The sequence below is a fragment of the Microplitis mediator genome, chromosome 1 (genome assembly GCF_029852145.1).
Source record: "Microplitis mediator isolate UGA2020A chromosome 1, iyMicMedi2.1, whole genome shotgun sequence".
Lineage (NCBI taxonomy): Eukaryota > Metazoa > Arthropoda > Insecta > Hymenoptera > Braconidae > Microplitis > Microplitis mediator.
This window is the reverse complement of record NC_079969.1, coordinates 20892546-20914415: the sequence shown is the minus strand read 5'-3', so window position 1 is coordinate 20914415 and position 21870 is coordinate 20892546. Positions and strand designations below refer to the sequence as shown.

Sequence of the window (21870 nt, the reverse complement as noted above, 5' to 3'; positions counted from 1 at the left end):
GCTAGCGATTTTTAATCGTTAGCTGCAAGCGATTATTTCGCTAGCGGCTAGCGATTTTTTCTTTAGCAGCTAGCGATTTTTAATCGTTAGCTGCAAGCGATTATTTCGCTAGCGGCTAGCGATTTTTTCTTTAGCAGCTAGCGATTTTTAATCGTTAGCTGCAAGCGATTATTTCGCTAGCGGCTAGCGATTTTTTCTTTAGCAGCTAGCGATTAAAAATCGCTTGCTGCAAGCGATTATTTCGCTAGCTGCTAGCGATTTTTTCGCTAGCAGGTAGCGATTAAAAATCGCTTGCTGGAAGCGATTTTTTCGCTAGCGGGTAGCAATTAAAAATCGCTTGCTGGAAGCGATTTTTTCGCTAGCTGGAAGCGATTTTTTCTTTAGCAGGGAGCGATTAAAAATCGCTTGCTGGAAGCGATTTTTTCGCTAGCGGGTAGCGATTAAAAATCGCTTGCTGGAAGCGATTTTTTCTTTAGCAGGGAGCGATTAAAAATACTATTTTTATCAGTTAAATAAATTTATAAATATACATATTCATATATAAATATATATTTATATATTCATATATATATATATATATATATATATATATATATATATATATATATAAATATATATATATATATATATAAATATATATATATATATAAATATATATATATATATATATATATATATATATATATATATATATATTTATATATATATATTTATATATATATATATATATATATATATATATATATAAATATATATATATATATATATATATATTTATATATATATATTTATATATATATATATATATATATATATATACATATATTCATATATATATATATATATTTTAATGATAAAAACAGTATTTTTAATCGCTCCCTGCTAAAGAAAAAATCGCTTCCAGCAAGCGATTTTTAATCGCTACCCGCTAGCGAAAAAATCGCTTCCAGCAAGCGATTTTTAATCGCTACCCGCTAGCGAAAAAATCGCTTCCAGCAAGCGATTTTTAATCGCTCCCTGCTAAAGAAAAAATCGCTTCCAGCTAGCGAAAAAATCGCTTCCAGCAAGCGATTTTTAATCGCTACCTGCTAGCGAAAAAATCGCTAGCAGCTAGCGAAATAATCGCTTGCAGCAAGCGATTTTTAATCGCTAGCTGCTAAAGAAAAAATCGCTAGCCACTAGCGAAATAATCGTTTGCAGCTAACGATTAAAAATCGCTAGCTGCTAAAGAAAAAATCGCTAGCCGCTAGCGAAATAATCGCTTGCAGCTAACGATTAAAAATCGCTAGCTGCTAGCGAAAAAAATCGCTAGCAGCTAGCGATTATTTTTTTCAGTGTAACACTTAATAAATATTGATAATTTCAATTTTCGTACTAGGCAACACTTTAAAAGTGTTAAGCAGTAGATCGATTTAAAATTTTAAAGTAACACAGTGAAATGTGTTGGATTTAACACGTACCGTTTTTAACACAGATACACAATATTTTGTACTGTGTGGCATTATTTATTGCCAAAAGTATTTACAGCAACAATCATCTTTTTCATTTTATTCAAGAAAAAAAAAATATTATTAACTTAATAATTCAATAGAGAAATTATTCTTTTTAAAAGTTTAGAAGAAAAATAATTTTTATAACTTAGATTAAATGCATAATAAAATTACATAAAAACGAAAAAAAACAAAATGGTTATAAATTATATGTGCTGGAGAAATGGCTTTTACAAAGGCAATATAACTGGTTACGGCAACCTCATCTAACTTCTTATGCTTGACGTTTTCTAACTCTATCAACCTTTTAAATACACGAGGATGCAACATCGTCTTTTCAACTTCACAGGATAAAGATATAGACAGGAATTTAAGTGTAAATGCAAGGATTTTATACGCCTACTGCATCACTCACAGAGGCGAAACTAATAACCTAAAGAGTATAAAATGCATAGCACGCTCATAAATTCAAGAGAGAAAAGCCGCGAATGATGAGTGTGTTGAGTTAATTTATATGTGGATTTTTTTTATTTTGTTAAACTACTCACACATATAAATATTAAAAATTTCTCTGAAGTTAAATTAATATAAACTTCAAAGATTAATTGCCCCTTTTTTTATTATAAAAAATTACATTCTACAAGATAATTTTTTTATAAATTGCGTGGAATTGTATCATTAGATTTCATATTAATGTTAATAATGTAAAATCTTGAAATATTTGGGATTAATTTAATAGGTGAGGGAGAACTGGGTAAAATAGGGGTGAAAAAAATATTGAAGATAAATTAAAACTAATGTACGGAAACCTGGGGCAAAATAAGACACTAGTTTTGAAACAAAAAAAAATTATTTTTAATTTCTAAAATGCATAGTTACACTAAAAAATTGGGAGTAAGTTTGGAGTGATCTGGATTTCATTTAAATCCGTATTCACTCCGATTCGGAGTTTTAATGTTAAACTCCCCTTCGGAGTAAATTTCACTCCGAGGGGATCAAATAATAAACAGTCATCGGCTGCAATGATTTTTTCTTTTTGATACTATCATAGTAAAACAAAAAAAATATAAATTTTTTGACAACTTTTTTTTTTAAGACATAACGTTTTAAAACAATTTTTTTATAGAGTTCTGCGAAGAGTTTTTTTATTTATTTTTTTTCTTGTTTACCTGGCATTCACCGAATGTAAAGGTTTGAAATTTTTAAGATCTTTACTTTTTAATAATACACACTATGAAAATATGAATAAAATGTACTCGGTGATTCCAAAGTTTTCGCGGTACGTTTGCCCTTTTTCATCCTATGAATTTATTATTGAAAAAAATATTTTTAACAGGTTAAGAGTATAAGGAGATTGTTTTTATGTTTGTAACACAGATTATAGAATTAAAAAAAAAAAAAAAATGAATATTATTAGAAAATAATGAATATTCACATGAGATATTTGTACGGTATCGCAAAATAGTGATTTAATATTCAAGTCCTGTACGCTGATGGAACCACAAATAGTCTACTTACTCAATTCCGTACATGGAACTGCTCTATCTTGAATTCCTAGAATTTCATCTTACCACTGGCTTACAGCTTGTTCTCTTTCTTCACATTTAATCTAATGACAGATAATATTAGATCACGAGTACGTAATATATTTAGTACACGGAACCACAATGAGATTAACTGCAAGTACGAGAGTATCGTTGGAGACACAGTGACTCGATACAACTTTTGGATTTAAGTTTGAATATACATATATTCATATATGTATATATAGATATATATTACAGTAATGCGTATGTTTAGAACTATATTATTATTATTAATTGTTTACTGCAATTAAATAAATCACTAGAGTTTATAATATGAAGATTGTGATAATAATAACTATTTTGGTCACTGGGCATCTCAATCGATGATGCCCCAGGTGGTACATCCTCACACTATTGGAAAACGATGAATCTCTGAGCACCCCGAAAGGCACACCGATGGTCTATACGTTTATTTTACCGAACTAGATCGACACCAACCTCAAGAGAATAGATAAATTGGAAGAGAGGACATTGATGCTGCCTTTTGTTTCTCAATGCGACATCCTATTTGCGAAACTATTTTATGACTGACAAATCATTTATTATTAAAAAGTAAAAAAAAATAATTAAACGATAAGTTTAAGTTAATTTTATGTAAGTTCTAAATCAATTTTTTATTATTTTCAAATTTTCTTCAGTTTCAAAAAAGTTTACACCGTTTCAAATTAAAAAATTTTACCTAGCGAACGGACGTTCTGGAATCTTTTCAAAACGAATTTTCATAAGTGATTTACTGTGATCTTTACAATATGTTTTAAAAATTACAACGCGAATTTGCAGCTTTTATATTTTTTCATTCAAAGATCTTATTTTTATTATTCATACTGTAATTATTATTCTTTTTAAAAACGTCTGCTCTGAAACAAAAACTTTCAATGGCTGTTTAACCAGTCGAAACAAGCCAATTTCAGGCTAATGCCGTGACAAACTGTGACGTACGCTTAAATCGCGAATTCAATAAATTAGCGGGATGAAAGCGGCTTCTTTGATCCCTAGGGATCAAAGCAATTTTGATTTCTACCCATAAAAGCTAAAATTCATATTCATTTCAACCTTATCGGCATGTCAATTGTTTGTTTCAAATTTCAGACTTTTCAATTATATTTTAAATGTCAAAGTAACTGACAGCTTTTAGTTACAAGTAAATAAACTCAATCTTGATTGTAATTCATGATTTAAATATAGGGGCTGAGGGTGGGAGGCACTTGAGCAAATACAAAGTTTTCAGGGACTCAAGTATGATAAATCTCTTTCTTTTAAATGATATTCAAAGTAAATGGAAAAAATTTTCAGTTGCTGTTAAAAAAAAAAATTTTCTTTTTTTGTGGGCAAATTGGGTACCTCCTAAAAGAGGTGAGAAAACAAAATTTTGGGAAATTAAATAAATGTGAGTAAATTAAATTTTCTTATAAGTAATTGACATGAAGGAAAATTACATTTAACATAATTATTGAATGCAGAGGAAAATAAAATTTTTTAATAATTTTTATTATAAAACAAAGGCCATTAACATTCTGCGACTGACAATTTCGATTTTCGAAAAAATTTAACCACTTACTTTAAATTGTTAATTTTTTATTTGTTAATCACTATCGATTATTAACTTCAAAAATTTTAAGTTCGTTTTGATTCCAAAGAAGATATTTTCAAAAAAGCAATGTATTTTGTATAAAGTAATAGACTAAAAAATTATTAAATTTCAAAATTATAAACATTGTAAGTATTTCAAAGTTGATTACTGAAATAATCTGAAGTAATTTGACACTTGGAGTTCTTTTATTGTAAATTGATAAGAAGAAAAAATCAAATTGATTTCATATTATTTTTTTACAAAAAACAAAATGTTTCGAAAACAGTAAAAAAAAAAAATTCAAAATAATGCTCAATTTCGTTTACAAAAAGATAAATGAAATCATTTCAAAAAACAAACTTTTTTTAAAAAATGTAGGGGTACCCTATTTTGCCCCCTCCCTACCGCATTTTACCACTACCGCCCTTACGCCAATAGCTTCCCACATCATTAACCTGAAATGATCTTATTCAGACTGACCTTAAACATAGAAACTTAAAGGTTCGAACAGATGTTATGAAATATATAATAAGTGACACAGGATGAAACATGAATGCAGGCCAGGGTGATGTCAGACCTCCCCTTTGGCTCAGGCAGACGATTTCACCCTGGCCTGCATTCATATTGTTTTATCCCTCGTCACTCAATATACTATTTTCCATGCAGTATAAATTAATAATAAGTAGTTACATACATTAGTACGATAAAAATATTATTTGGATTAAGATAAATTTTAAAGGGACAAAATAATTGATTTTTTTGCACTCTAGTATGAACGAACGATGTGTGCTATTTTTGTTTAACGTGAAATCGCTGACCCATGTCTATAAAAAGCGTCGCATTGGCACGACTTTTGGTATATGTTTCACAGATATATTTTATTAAAAGTACCTGTATACTTTAAAGGACAATTACATTTAAAATTTTAAATTAAATTTTGTTTTCACTTAAAATAATATTTTCATTTAATTTTTCACAACTAACAAATTTAAATGATTTATGTTAAATTTAATTATCAGCATAAAATTTATTTGTTTTAGAAAAATAATTTATAAGATTTAACATTTAAAACAAATTTTATTTCACAAATAATATATTTTGTTGATTCAAATTTATTGAATCATTTTTAAAAAATTTATATTTACTCACGGGAGTTCTATATGTCAATAAATATTGAATTGTTTATTTGGTTTATTAAAAGGTTTTTTTTTATTTATATTACCCATGTATAAATAAAGTTGGTTCCAAAAACGTTTCTGTCAGTGAACTTCGAAATTTAAGACAATTCTGAACTTTGAGTCGAACAGTTTTAGAGCTTTAAAATAATTACAAGTGTGAAAAATTTTTAACTAGTGTGGACTTTTCTTGCGGGTTTCTATTTTTTTTTATTTTTTAAGCAAAATTGATTCTAATTCGAAATTTTGTGAGTTCATAATTAGTTCCAATCACTCATTTTTTGGACTTTTTTTGAGCAAGTCAAAAAGTGAAAAAAAAAAACTGACCTTCCCAAAAAGTTCTAATAAAAATCAAAAAACGTTCATAAATATTTTCAAGCCATTTTCATTTTTTTTGCCTCATACCTGAAAAATGCTGATAGGAGTCAAAAATTTTTAGAATTCCTACTTGATTCTCTGTTTTTTAATGTTTTTCAAACCCAAACAATTTTCAAATCCAATTATTTTTGTTCGAAAATTAAAAAAAAAAAAAAAAACCCAGCAAAAGCCTACACTAGTTGCGAATCGTTCATTTTCTGATTTTTCCAAAGTTCCAGAAACGCTCAGCAAAATTTAGAATTGTCTCAATTTTGGAAATTCACTGTCATGAACGTATTTGGAACATTTTTGGAACGAATTTTTAATACACCGGTTGTTTCAAATTTGAAATCTCACGGTTATGAAAATTTTCGAATAAAAATTTCTTTACACCGATATTCAATTAAATGTTTCGTTGGTAGATTTAGAGATTAATAAATAGTAAATATTACTTGACATATGTTTATCACAGTTTTCAATTAACATTCAGAGTACTCTTATAAAGTTCGAGGTCTCTAATGAACTTCAAATATATATACACGAATAAATAATCAAAGTAATCACCAAAAGTAAATGTACATGTTTATTTTCCATTAGCATTTTGTGTTTTTTAATTACTAAAATTAAAAATGACATTATTTATTTTTTTTTTGCAATAAAAATTTTTGTTGAAATGAAAAAGTCATCACGCAGGAAACAACACGAAATATTTCAAATCATAAATTTTCAACTCCTCGAAATCTTATTTTTATTATTGAAAATATTTGATTTTAAAGTTTCTAACTTATAAAATGTATAACTTTTTGAAATTGTATAGTTTTGAATCTGAAAGCTTCTTGAAATTTCACATCACATCAATCGAGTATAAAAGTTCGTAGCTTCCGTTGTAATTAAAATTAAATTCTTATCTTCATAATTATTTCATAATTCATAACTCAATAACTTTTATTAATAATCAAATTTTTTTTTGCACTAAAAAAAAACATTGTTAAATAAACATTTACCAGTTGCATGTTTTATTAAAATAAAAATAATATATACGATCCTCTTATGAATTAATATCTCAATTATTATTCATGGATAAAACTAATCTGTACTATAAACATTATAACAGTTTTATTAATACACTTTATTTCATAAAAAAAAAAGAAAAATTTACTTATTAGCTTTTTAATTTTCCATTTAATCAACTCGGTCAATTTCGTAAAAGAAATAAAAAAATATAAAAAAAGAATGACTAAAATGTAAATTTTAAAAAGCATGAAACGTTTTTACAAATAATTAAAACCAATATCCATTAGAATGTAAAGTACGCTACGCTATAAATTCTCGCAAAACTAGAATAGGATTCTGGATCGGAAACAAAAGTGCATGCCATCAGATGTAGTTCGTTAAAGAGTAAAAAAAACTACTGAAAAATAAGTAAAAAAAAAAAATAATAATAATAACAAATCAAATTGATGCAAGTCAACATGTCCCGGGCAATCAGGGCGTCTCCTTCATAGCCACAGTGACGTGTGAGGGCGTGACGATAATTTTTTTCATTGTATCATCTTTATTTAAGTTTACAGCAGTGAAATATAAGTCTAGTATGAGAGATATCATGTACACATTTTTGGTTTATAAAGAAACGCAGCTTGAGAATTTAGCGATCCAAGTGTGGGATATGTTGCGTCGTGTATTATATAGATGTATAACTAAGAGAACCAAGAGCTACATGTACAACTGAAGCGGGGGATGAAAAAGCTAGTGGTGAGGCAGAGAGCGAATGGGTGGGTTTTAGAGCTTCGAATCGGGGGTTGCTTTCAGACGAGTACGCAGTGCTCTCTCGTCTCGCGAACCGAGAGAACCGACACCCGCGATTATTAATTACGCTTATACATGCGTTCATTTATTTATTTACTATCAATCGTGTGTATCTGATAAAAAAAAATATTTTTTTAAATTCATTATTTTTTATTTTTATTTCAACTTAAAATTTTGATTTTTTAAAATTTATTATTATTAAAAAAAAGATAATTTACAAAAAAAATCGAACAATAAAATAAATGTGTAAATAAATTTTGTGATTAAGATAATTAAATAAAAAAATTAAGGTAATGAAAAAAAAAAATTTTTTTTGGGTTGATTATAATTATAAAATAAATATAGACAATAGAAAGATGATATTAATAATTATTTTTTGATATTAACATAAATAGAAGAGATATGTGTGGAAGAATAAAATTGTGAAGAAAGAGAGTCAGTAGTTAGTCGGTTGACTATCACTACTTGTTAGAGGTTGTATACTTGTGTAATCGTACAGCAGTAGTACGATGAGCCTCAGTTTGTCTTTCTGTTTAACGTTCCGATTATGCGACCAACCGCCTGCATACGCCCCTTGATTTCCTACTGACTATATGCACACACATGATTTTCCTTTACATCACAACAGATTTCGATGCAACCCTTAGATTTACTCTTGTTTAATATTCCGGTTGTTAGTTTCAAAACAACATAAACAACATGCGCTATAAATTTTACGGAGATAAAGTCCGCAAATATTTGAAATAAAAAATTTAATTTTTTATAGTACAATCACTAGTTGTAATTTATTTATAAAATTTCATACATTTTTAGTATAAAATTAGAGTTGAAAAAGGAATAAAATGGTAAAACCTTTTATTCTAGTAAAAGGTTATTCTATTATTAGATAATTCAGCAGATAAATCGAAGAACTAGAAGTTCAGCATTTATTTATCTGTTATTTTAATTTTTTAGTATATGAAAAATAATTGTAAAATTAAACGGTACAATTTTTTTTAGTTTTATTTATTTGAGCGTTTAAAATTTCGTGAAACTCAATAAAATTATTGAGTGCCACAAGATCGGCTTATTGGAAAAATAGAAAAAAAATAAATTCGTGTGTACTTATACTCATTGAAGTGAGAAATTTTTTTTAATTCAATTGATAAATAGTGTTATTGTTATTATTTTTTATCTACATAGATGTAGTACTATTTTTTCACTGAAGTTTAGTGTATCTTTGGAAAAAGAATTTAAACGCAATATTTTTTGTTACATTAAATTTTTGTGTGTTGTTAAATTTAATATAACTGTCGAATTCAGGTCAATTTAGATACAGACGAAATGGTGAGCGAGAGAGCTAAAATTTAATTTACTACTAAATTTATTTCTTTCGCACATATCAATTTGATGAATGAAAAGTTTAAATTTACTTTGAATTAAAATTGATAAAAGTTTCATATTTATATAAACATGATCACAATAATATACATGTAAATTATTCTAAATTCTAATGTTGATAGCTGTTATTATTCAATTTTCGTAATTTCAATGATTTTAATCAAAAAAGTCAAAATTTAAAAAAAGTATAGTTTAAATAAATTAACCAAGATAGTACATAACTTTAAACCGCTTGGCCCAGATCCGAGTAGGGAACAAACTGCTTAACGAGGTTTGACTTCAACACTGATATTTTCTGGTCACAATCTAAGTCACCAGAAACAATGAAGGGAAGATAAACAACTCCTACTAGAGACAATAAACTCTACCATAACCAAAGGAGAAAAGTAATAAACTATTACGATAAATAAATACTTTAAATATTTGGGTCTATACTCTCTTAAATTTGAAATAGTAAAAATAGTGACTATTCACTGTTTACTAGTGAAAAGTATGTCACTAATTCAAACAGTTGTATACATTCCACTGGCAATAAGTGACTATTCACTGCCAAGTAGTGATTGACACGTGATTTTCACTGATTCGTTTTCAGAAAGCAGATGAAAACCCTCACAAGTATGTGGAAAATAAAATGCAAAGTTAAATTTCCATAGAAAAAAAAGTTGGACAATAAGACAAATTGGAATTTTAATACTGATGTGAATTATCATAATTTCCGTTTCTGTGATTGAAATCGAATTTTTCCTGTTCGATAAAAGTTCGGGAAATTCAAAAACTTTTAATTTTTATACCTATTACTGATAACACGAAAGTTGTAGACAATCAAAAATTTCTACTATTTCTGTGACAAATTTGAATTTATTTTATTCAAAAAAAATTTATGAAAATAGAAAATTTCAAACTTTTTTAGCAATAAGTATAATTTTTTATTTTACCGTCTAATTTTATCCTCTCTAATTTATTTATTTCTTTATTTTTTTTTTAGTATTGAGGTTTTGTAAAAGTTCGGTAAAAGTTTGAAATTGTCTTAAATTACGAAGCTCGACTATTCGAACTTTATTTTTTTTACACGGGATTAACTTATTGTAGGACGTTCCGTCAAATTTATTTTGACTTTCAAGTACTGTACTACACTATCAGTATTATTTATTATTAAAATCAGGTTACACTACAAACAAAAAAAAAAAATTTTTAATATTTGCTCTTGAATGATTACGAAAGTAAATTTTGTCTAAAACAAAATTGAGGAATAAAATATCTGCAGACTTCATGTCGGAAATATTTATAACAAAAATTATACTAATAATAATAATAATTAAATAAATTTTTTCATAACGTCAAAAATGTATTTAATAATTTTAAGTGGTTAGATGAAGTTGATAAATATAAAAACGGGTAAAAGAAATTGTCAATTGTCAAGTTTACGTGAAAGAGTTGAGCCACTAACTCTATTTCTATGAGAAGTCTTCAAGTTTATTTCTACTTTAACTTGTGGTGTCGTCACACTCTGTTTGTCCTGCCGGTATCTCTTTTACACATAAAATATTACAAACATTTATCAAATAAAAAAAATTACTAGCTGACAGTACAAAAATAAAACTCATAAAGTGGAAGTCAATAAAAATGTATATCACTGTGGTTTCATAAATTGAGAAATAAATATATTAAATATTGTGATGTATACACTGAGAAAAATCAGGAGTGAATTCGGATTTTATTTAAATCCGCATTCACTCAAACTTGGAGTTTTAATATTAAAATAAATTCCAAGGGGATTAAAAAAATAAACAGTCATCCGCTCCGCGTTCACTCCGCGAATTTTTTACAATGTACAGTAACATATAATTTTATTATTAATATACATAACCACCTTAATTATAATTGAAGTACAAGCTAAATCTCATTGAACTAGCGGAACTTTAGGGCAACTGTGCGAGCGTTATTTAATCCCGCTTAAAGATGTAATCCACACTGATAGTATATGTGATAAAGCAATTAATGTCAATAGACAAGACACTCATTTATTATCAGATATGTACTTCGATTTATCAGTCTGCAGAGATGAATATAAATGCTAGGTATATATTTTTTATTATTATTTTTATCTGTTATTACTAGATTCCTTGATAAACTGTTCTGTTTACGTAGGATCGAAATCTATGGCTCTTTGAAAAAGTACTTTTGAACTTTAAACTTTTATTGGATTTTATCACTACATTTCTATTTATCTTAGTAGTAACTAATATTTGATTAAGTTAAATTAAAAATTTAAAAACTTTCATTTCAAGAGTTATTAAGTTATTATTAACAAAAAAAAAATATATCAACTTTATCTAAAAAAAAGTTTAGCTAAAGTTGTAGCGAATTCAGAAAAGAAATATTGAAGGTAATATATATATGATAAAATGAAAGTTGTTGGTAAAATTTCATCACACTTAAGTTACAAGTTTCATTGAGAATGTAATTTTTTCTATTAGTTTTTGTTTCTTTGTTATTTATTTTGTCTACTAAAAATTTAAAAAAATTAAAATAAAATAATTTTATGACTAGAATAGGAATAAAAAATTTCTTTGTTACGTAGGGGAAGGTGAGGCAAAACGGCCCTCTGAGCCGGTTATTACATTTTGTGGCTTTCAACGATAAAATCAGTTTACTTTTGTCCTATCTCGAACAAATTCATAGACATTTCGCCAGAATTTAAAAAAAAATTATTTTTCTGGGACAAAACGGCCCCCTCCAAAAAATGATAAAAAAAATTTGTTTTTTTTGGTTTTGTGAAAGTGTTTTCAACGTTAAGAATTTCTTTCTTTCTTTTGACAACTATATTCACTTTTACATTTTTCAAATAAAACTTTTAAGGCGTGATAAATCGTTCCCCCACTCTTGCTAAAGAAAATTGATCGTAATGATTTTTTCACAACTATTGCAATACAATTGAATTTGAATTTATAATTTACACCGAAATAAAGGGAAAAACACTTGGATAAAGCATAAATAAAATAAAGTCCAAAACACAAACAACATGGAAGAAAAAAAATTGTTAAAAAGTTAAAACTGATGATTGTAATTCTTTACTGCAATGGACTATTCGAAATCTAAGGAATCATGGATTCAATGTAAAAATTGAAAGAAATGGTCTCATGATTCCCGTGCAGGTGTTGATCAATATTATTCCGATGTATATATTTGTGAGTACTGTAAAAATGAATTGAATTGAAAAATTAATCAATTCAAAAAAAAATTATTAATTACAAATATTTTTGGTGGCTAAATTTGCCTCAGGCATAGAGAATCAGCCGAAAAATGAATGAGTATATTAAATTTTTTATAATTTGACGATAAAGATATGAAAAAATCTTTTTTCCAAAATTTTCAGCTGGTCCATTTTGCCCCAGGTATCATCCGTAGGGCTAAAAATGCGCAAATATATCGAATTTACGGTTATTGGAAAAAAAAACGGAGAATTTTTTTTGATCAAATTTTTGGAGGAGACCTTCTTGCCCCAGGGGGTCTTTTTATCCCACCCTCTCCAATTCAAAATTTTTCAAAAACTAAAGAACTAAAACGTGTATCAAGTTACTATCAATATTTTTTTTTTTCTGAAAAAAATTTTAAATGCTCATACAAACGAATGTCGTTTAGGGACCATTTTATTTTTACGACAGGGTTTGTGCTTGAAATCCACTAGGTACGTAAATGGTTCCTAGCTCAGTTGTAACAAAAGTACTTGGAAGTGTGCTATGGTATCATATGCGCTATAAACTATCATATGAGAGATATGATATAACAGCAATCCCATAGAGAAAATGATAACAATAATTACTACTACAAAATTTCAAATGGACGTTGATAAAATTAACACCCAGGTACATGACCCTTAATCATAACTTAGCAAATAGAAAGCTAACAAATGCCTCAGCTTATGTTACATACAAATAGTATAAATGATTTATGAAAACAGAAATTATAATCGAGCATTTTTTTTGGTTTTAAATTATTTAATAAATTGATTTCAAAAAACTTTTATTTTTATTTAGTTTTTCTTTCTCGGCTTTATCGAAATAAAGAAAACGTATAGATGCGAAAGATATTCGTTATTCCGTAAGAATGCTTTAGGCACGAGTGCGAATGATTCTCTCGAATTTATATAACAGGTATGATGTTGCATCGTACAGTATAAGAAGTATTCTTCTCACAAAGTCCCGCGGAATTTATTTCCATTTTACAGTTTTGTTATTTTTATCTCTTATCTATTTTTAGCTTTCACTTGTTCTTTAATAAAACAGAATATTTTTTATGTACAGAGCGTAGATTCACTTAACAGTAGTTTTTTTTTTTTTTCTATGTAATTGGATTCAATTTTTCGATAAAAAAAAATATTTTTAGAAGCTTGCATATTTCTGCAGTACTATTTTAAAGCGATTTGAATTTAAATTGAGATATGTCAGTGATATTTTGTTTCTTTTTAAAAATATTTAAGACGGATTTTCTAGGAGATTTTTTGTACTTCAGAATTCTTTTAACAAAGAATTATATGCTTGATAAGAGATAATATCGGAGGACCTGGAAAAATGTTTTTTTGTTTAAAAATACGTGGTTACAATCTTTAGAAAAGAACGGGGGAAGTTGATCAGTCCGGACAGTGCAGAAAATTTAAAATTTTCAAAAAAAAAATTTTTTTTAAAAGTATTTATCTGAATTTTTTTATTGGAAATTGGAAAGATTTCAGAAGTCAGTTGTAGAAAAAAAATTTTTTTTTTTCAATTTTAAATTGGTTACATTTTCGGACTGATCAAATTGCCTGATTTTTATCTACAAACATTAACTACATTGTAAAAAATTGGGAGTGAACTCGGAGTGATTACGGAACTTATTTAAATTCGGATTCACTCCGTCGCTCGGAAGTTCAGAGTTTTATAAAAAATCACACTACATACGAAGTAAATACGGAGTTTGTCTTTCCAGCGGAGTGATTTCGGAGTGATCTAGTTTTTTTTAAATCCGGATTCACTCCGGTTCGGTGTTTTAATATTAAAATGAACTCTCTTTAAGAGTTAATTTCACTGCGAACCGGAGTTTCAATACTAAAATAAACTCTTCTTCGGAGTGAATTTTACTCCAAGAGGATTAAATAAATACGTAGTCATTCGATCTGCATTCATTCCGGATTTAATCCACGTTCACTCCACAAATTTTTTACAGTGTAAGTATTTGTGAACTAAAAGTTTTTTTTTGTCACAGAAATGGTGTCTCATTTTTCTCCGCGTTTCCCTAAATAATAAATTCAAAGTCTAAAAGTTTTTAAACAATAAATCTTGAATCTCGTGAATTATCAAATAGATCATTTTTTTTTAATTTTTTTTATAATTTTACGAAATTATTTATCGGCTGGTTTGTGCTAAAAAAATCCAAATATAATTAACATAGAATTTGAAAAAACCCAATAGGATAAAACCTAAACATTTTACCACGCGTTGGTTTTCGCACGTACGCTTACTTGATAGACTTTTATATCGATATCCAAGTATTTTTTTTCCCCAGTGTATGCTTTTGCACTGCGAAAGTTGATTAAATACCGTTTGTTTTTTTTTTTATTTTTCCTCATCGTTATTTCAAACGGTATACCCTCGATGCTGATCCGTAATGGACATGTTCCACAAGCTGAATCAATTTGTGTTTCATTAACGTTATCGTACCGTATATACTGATGTAGATTTTTTTTTTATCGCATCGCACAGCTGTGATACGGCAGTTATATTCAGGAAGTATTTTTTTGAATTTTTAAAATAATATTTATAGCCATCCATAACAATAGTATCGTGCAGTATATAATTGATGTTCAATGCCGAAAAGAACGTGTGATTTTTGAAAGCTTACAGATTATTTATTGTAATGTCTTTTTGTTTACCGTACATCAAATTCTTTGCGTGTTTTCGTGGTATCCAATTTTCCGGTTCTATACAAACTATACTATAGAATTTTATTACGTCATAAAACTTGTATTGTATTAGAAAATTGTTGACACTTTAGCAAAAAAAACAAAAAAAAAATCTATTTCAGTAGTTTATTATTATAAAGAAAAAAAACTGTATTATTAAATATAATCACTTGTGTTTTTTTTTTTAACGCAGAAAACTGTCTTTAAAAACTGACAGTTTTACTTATTTTTTAAAAGCAAGTCTCCAGAGTGTTAGATAAAGGTCTGGTTTGAAAGAGCATTACTTGCCTCAAGAGAATTTCTATGGCATTATTTTTCGCTCGTTCAAGCGTCACGGCATCACGGAGACCGTGGGAAAGTAACATCCGATTCTCTTGCTGACATGCGAGTTTCCATGTGTAATGTAGAAAAATTGTATAAAAAATATTCGTGTAAATAATGATCGAATAATCAATAAACAGTATTTTGTATTTATTGTTAAATATTTTACTACTTTATTTTAAACAAAAATATATAACCGGACATAACTTTTATGAAAAATAATTTTAAAAAACCTTTCAATAGGTTTTATAAATCATTGAATTTTCACAGTCGACGGAAAATATTTTTTTTTTTAATAAAACATGTTTATAAGTAGACCAAAAAAAAAAATTGGTTATTTCATACACGATCTGTTAAAACATACTTTTTTTATTTAAAAAAATATCAATTTATTTAAACCGTGTAAAAAAAATCGTTCCAAAAAGATTACAAAAAAGTTCGACATGTGGAACTTCTAAACTTGAGACAGATTAGAACTTTCAGTGGAACTTCTGTAATTTTGATAGGAAAAAAAAAAACTTACTAGAATTTTATATGGACGAAATCTAAGTAAAAAAAAAAAAAAAAATTTCACAACGTAATTTTACTACATTTTACTTTGGTTCCAAAAAAGTTTAAAAACCTCTAATATTTAGAAATTTAAATTTATAGACATTTTTTTATTCTTAAAAGACTATTGGTTTCTAATGGGAACTTTTTTCGGAATGAGGGTAAAATATAGTAAAATTACGTTTTGAGAAATATGTTTTCAAATCAGAATTTTTTTTACCCGAAATTCGGTCATATCCACTGTAATAAATCGGGAGTGATTACGGATTTTATTTACATTCGAATTTACTTCGTCACTCGAAGTTCTGGAGTATTAGAAAAAATCACTTCGCATAAGTTTGTCCTTTCGGTGGAGTGATTTCGGAGGGATCTGAATTTTATTTCAATCCCATATTAAAATAAACTCCCCTTTGGAGTGAATTTCACTGCGAGGGGATTAAATAATTAAACAGTCATCCGCTTCGCAATCACTCAGAATTAAATCCGCGTTCATTCCGCAAATTTTTCACAGTGTAAAATCCTAATTACATTTTTTTTATTATCAAAATCACAAAAGTTCAAAAAAAGTTCCACTCAAAGTTCTCATCTGTCAAGTTCAGAAGTTTCACATGTCGAACTTTTTTGGAGTCTTTTTAGAACGAATGTTTTTTACACCGGAAAATGGCTGATAATATTTCCTTTAAGTAAAAAATAATATGTAAAAGACGGAGTTTAGTCTTTATTACATCAAATAATTTTGACATTAAAAGAAGTGGCGGTTTCTCGAGTTATTTCTCCCTCATTCTCTTAAGTCAAGAGCATATAATTACGCGGACATTGTTTTAACCTCTTTAGCATAAGGTAGTGAATATTTCTTCCGTCAAAGAAAAGCGCCACACAATTGAACCGAGAGAGACAGACAACGTAGAATAATAAAATGTCATTTTTGAAATTTTTTTCTTTACATAATACAAATTAAAAATTTAAACCATTGACAATAAGCTTTTTATACACTCGAGAATATAATTGCAAAAAAAAAAATTCATAAAGAAAATTTTTAAATATCTTTTAGTTAATTAAAAAAATATAACAATTTTTTTTTAATTTATAATGTTATTGTAAATTAAGTCTTGAGATGCATTTAAAAAGGTATAATATTCTTTTCAAAGCGTTGATATATCAAGTTGATATAGGAGTTTCTCAATGGACTTCAGTTAAAAGTACAAATGAATCGAGATAGAACAAAGGGCTTTTGAGTACTCGTTGAATTCGATTCAATGACAGGGGAATAAAATAGTAAAACGAAACAAAGATAAAAAAAATTAAAAGTTTTCACTTGTAATAAAAAAACCGCTGAGAAAAGTTTTTTCCGCAATGGAATTTCTTTTTTCTATTAGATATTTTTCTTCCTTTTTTTTTATTTACATAATATTGTTTTGAAATTTTTTAACTTGAGTACTTGAGTAATTAAAGAAATAAAATATACACTCACTTAAAAAAAATTAATTTTAATTATTTTTCTAAGTATATTTTTAACAAATTCATTAATCCTATTTAATTTTGCAATTTAATAATTTTTTAAACTCATACACACTTTAGTTAAAAAAAAAAAAAAAAAAAAAAAGTGAAATAAATCAAATTTTAATTAAAATAATAATAATTTTTAGAGTTGTATTTAGGATAAAAAAAACTTTAAAAAATAAAATGAGTGGACTCATTAGAATGTGAGAGTAAAATTTGTAACAAACGTGGAAAAAAAAAAGAATTTGTAGGAAAAGCGAAAGCTAGGTGCTTGTTAATCATAAACCCATGGGAGCTGTGATAATAACTAGTGCAAGCCCCCTCTTGCTAGCCAGCAAGTAGACCAGGTACAGAGAGAAATAGAACCCGGAGGCTAGAAGTGCACAAGCTCACCAAGCCGTAGTGTGATTAGTGAAATTCATACAGGGAATTATCGCACGGGTTAATTCACCTCGACACCCTCGACAGTGAAATGAAATGTTTGCCGTATTATTCCAGGAGTTTCAACACTGCGAAATTTAATTGATATTTTTTTATACTTAAATATTTATTACCGCAGATACGGATATTTATTTTAAGCAAAAAAAACTGTTATCTGTTTTCAATTGAAAATTTGATAGTAAATATTATTAAAAGTCAGCACATTGATAATAATTTAAATGTATAATGTAATATAGTGTAAACAATTTCCGAGTGAACGCGAATTAAATCTGGAGTAAATTCAGAGTGAATAAGGAGCGGATGGCTGTGTATTTATTAAATCCCCTTTGAGTAAAATTCGCTCCTAAGAGGAATTTATTTCAATATTGAAGCTCCAGTCTGGAGTGAAATTAACTCCTAAGGAGAGTTTATTTTAATATTAAAACTCTGAATCGAAGTGACTGTGGATTTAAATAAAATCCAGATCACTTTGAAATGACTCCGCTGAAAAAACAAACTCCGTATTTACTCCGTATGCGGAGTGATTTTTTTTTTACTCCGGAACTTCAAGTAACAAAGTGAATTTGAATTTAAATAAAGTCCGTAATCACTCCCGATTTTTTTCAGTGTAATAAAATTTATGAATGAATGAGAAAATATATATGCCAAGTACATATATATTCTGTTTGCTCAACTGACAAGAGGCGTCGACATATTAAACAAGAACGTTATGTCTAACGCAATTGAACGTGAGTTACGCATGAATTACAACAAGACAATGCACTGTGTGCGTTTCTGACAAATCGATAATAACACAGGAACTTGGCTAGAGGAATAATGGCCATACGAGAGCATCATCTATACGTGAATATGCGCTTTGATCTCTGAATTTCAAAGCTCATGTCTTATAATAATTCAAGCAACCCGATCTAGTTTAACTTTCCCACGAGCACTTGACCCTTTGTTTATTCTATCTACTTGAACAAAGGAAATTTTTTTTTAACGTTTCGCTGACAGAGTTTCAATTTTCTGCAAAAAAGAAAAAATAAAAAAAAGTTCACTGATTTTTTAAAATTGTTTTTATAAAAAAATTCATGTTTTGACAGCGAAAAATCGATCCCAACTATTTTTGAGTAAACATTAGAATTGATGTGTATGCAAAATTTTATTTCATGATATTTTTTAAATGGACAAGCTGGTTGAAATTTTTTTTTTAATTAATTAAATAAATAAACTTTTTTTACACTATTAAAAAATAAAAATAGGAAAAAATAGTTTCTTGTTTTAATAAAAAAAATAATTAATCCAAGATTCGAGTTGATAAACTTTACAGAAAAGTATAAATTCCCGGATTAATAAATCTTATCTTTCAATTCATCTGAACATTTTCTGAGTATTTTCGACAGCAGTAGAATGTTTTTAATGTACCTAATCATTAGTTTAGTTAATAAAAAAAAATCTTTAAAAAATTTACAATGCATTTTTTTTCATAATTATTCGTAAAAATAATTTATTATTCTTATGAATAATTGAAAATTATGAAAAAATTAATTGATTACAAAAAGTACAAGTATACTATAGTTTTGTAAATTATTTGTAGATAAACAAATTTTATTTAATTCTAAAAATCCGAAGATTAAAAAAATGAGTGCTTCTTTCTACACGGTAAAAACTGTTGTGTTAAAATTAACACCATATCTGTGTGTTAGATACGGTTTATACAATACTTGTGTTATTTTTTAACACAGACTATTTGTGTTGAACTTCAACCTAAAATTTGTGTTAAAATTTCTACACTAAATTCGGGTAATCTGAGAACTGATCTCAAAACTTTTTAAATGTCAGTGATGACACAAAAGAAGTGTAAACTTGTACATTATATGTGTACCATAGATATTTAGTAAAATAATTTATATATTATTTTGTAGTTAACAAATAGTGACAATAATTATTACACAAAAAAAAAATTCTTAGTAAAAATTTTCTTGAGGCGATTAAAAATTTATTGCGCCAAGAAATCCTTTTTTTCTGTGTATTTAACATTCAACTATTTTTCGATAGTAAACAATGTTTTTACTAGAGTCAACATCAATAAAAATCACGTCATAATTTATACCAGTTGTAAATAGTAAGTCAATTGATTTCTTTAAAAAAAACCAAAACACATTTTTGTTTAGCGAAAAAATAATTTTAACATTACATGAAATAATTAGAAATTGTAACTAAAAATTTTTTATGAGTACAATAAACATTTCAGCTTTTAATAAATGATAAATTGTATATATTAATAATAAAAATTTTTGAGTTAAATTGACATTTATAAAATATCGATTTCACTTTAATTTTTCTAATAATTTTTCCGTGAATTTCGATTGACTTCTTAAGATAAACTTGGTGTTAATTATAAAGTAACACTTAATGAATGTTGATAATTTCAATTTTCATACTAAGAAATACTTTAAAAGTGTTAAGCAGTAGATCAATTAAAAATTTTTAAGTTACACAGTGAAATTTGTTGATTCAACACAAAATAATCAACACAAAAAATTTTACACAAACAGTCTTTAACACAGATACACAATATTTGTTACCGTGGATAAATATATATAAATAAATCAACATAAAAAATTCAACCAAATTAAAAATACAAGCGATTAAAAGTATCTGATTGAACATTGAATAATCTACGTAATAATTAATGGTGACAATTGCACACCTCGGACACGAAGAGAAGAGGTAATGTTCCGCTGTCGCCAAACTTAAAAGCCGGGAGTTTTTTATTATTTAAATTTTAATAATCAATATATACAAAGTTGGCCTGAATTGTGGTATTGTTCTAGAATTTTATATAAACTAATAAATTTAAACTCAATAGCGCAATAATACAAACACTAAAATAAATATAAAAAACTATTAAGTCAACGATAAATTGATATGAAATATTTTTGTAAGTATTAACAGAACAGAATAGGCATGTGATTAACTGGAAGCTAGTGTGGCTGACGTTAATCGATTTGTACTACTGACATGAACCATTCTGTCACTACTGCAGTTAGGAATAATCGTTTGCTCAGTCTCTCCGTCCTTTTTTTTTTTGGCTTAACTGAAGGCCAGTATAATCAGAATCAATTTATTTAATTGAGGCCAATACAAATGGAGATAGAAAACAAAAAAAACTTTTTTCTTTTTTTTTCTATTGGATAAAAAATTATACCCAATATTTATATAGGTGTCAATTGCGGTCTGAAACTTTGTGGACGTTTTCGTCTATCAAAAATCAATTGATTAGTTTCGTGACTGTCAATTTGTCAGCAATTTCATAAATATCAACTTCTGAACAACTTAATTTACAAAACTATTCGATATTTATCTCTATACAATAAATTAGAGCTAATTAAATACTAAATGATTATTATTATTTGAAGTACAATAATTAACGTTTTGATTTTTTACAGAAAGAAAAAAAACGTGAATCGATAAAGTCAATCGTGTGAACATGAGATAAGGACGCAGAAAAGAATAAAGAATAAAAAGAGAAAAAAAAATTATATAAAAAAAAAAAAAAAAAAAATTATATAAAAAAATATTGAAGAATTCAGAAGCTTAACGAGAAAACGTTAGTATCTAAGGAAAAGAGAAATGACGAATGATGTCGAGGAGAAAAAGAGTAAAAGTGGTAAAAGAAGAGTTACATAGTACAGAGAAAAATATAAAGAGTTTTGGAGCGATTTTAGTACGACGTCGTCGTGGGCAGCCAACATACAGTGAGTTTCCACAG

The 21870-nt window shown here is 27.4% G+C and overlaps 2 protein-coding genes across 2 annotated transcripts in view; one reads left to right on the top strand and one right to left on the bottom strand.

The window, feature by feature from the left end:
* LOC130678222 (midasin) overlaps positions 1 to 21870 on the bottom strand; it is a 93150-nt gene that overhangs the window by 24358 nt on the left and 46922 nt on the right. The window lies entirely within an intron of this gene.
* LOC130678223 (uncharacterized) overlaps positions 8019 to 21870 on the top strand; it is a 47506-nt gene continuing 33654 nt past the window's right edge. Inside the window, exons 1-2 of the mRNA XM_057485315.1 lie at positions 8019 to 8274; positions 21548 to 21856. The gene's annotated coding sequence lies outside the window, so the exon portion shown is untranslated. The remainder of the gene's footprint in view (positions 8275 to 21547; positions 21857 to 21870) is intronic.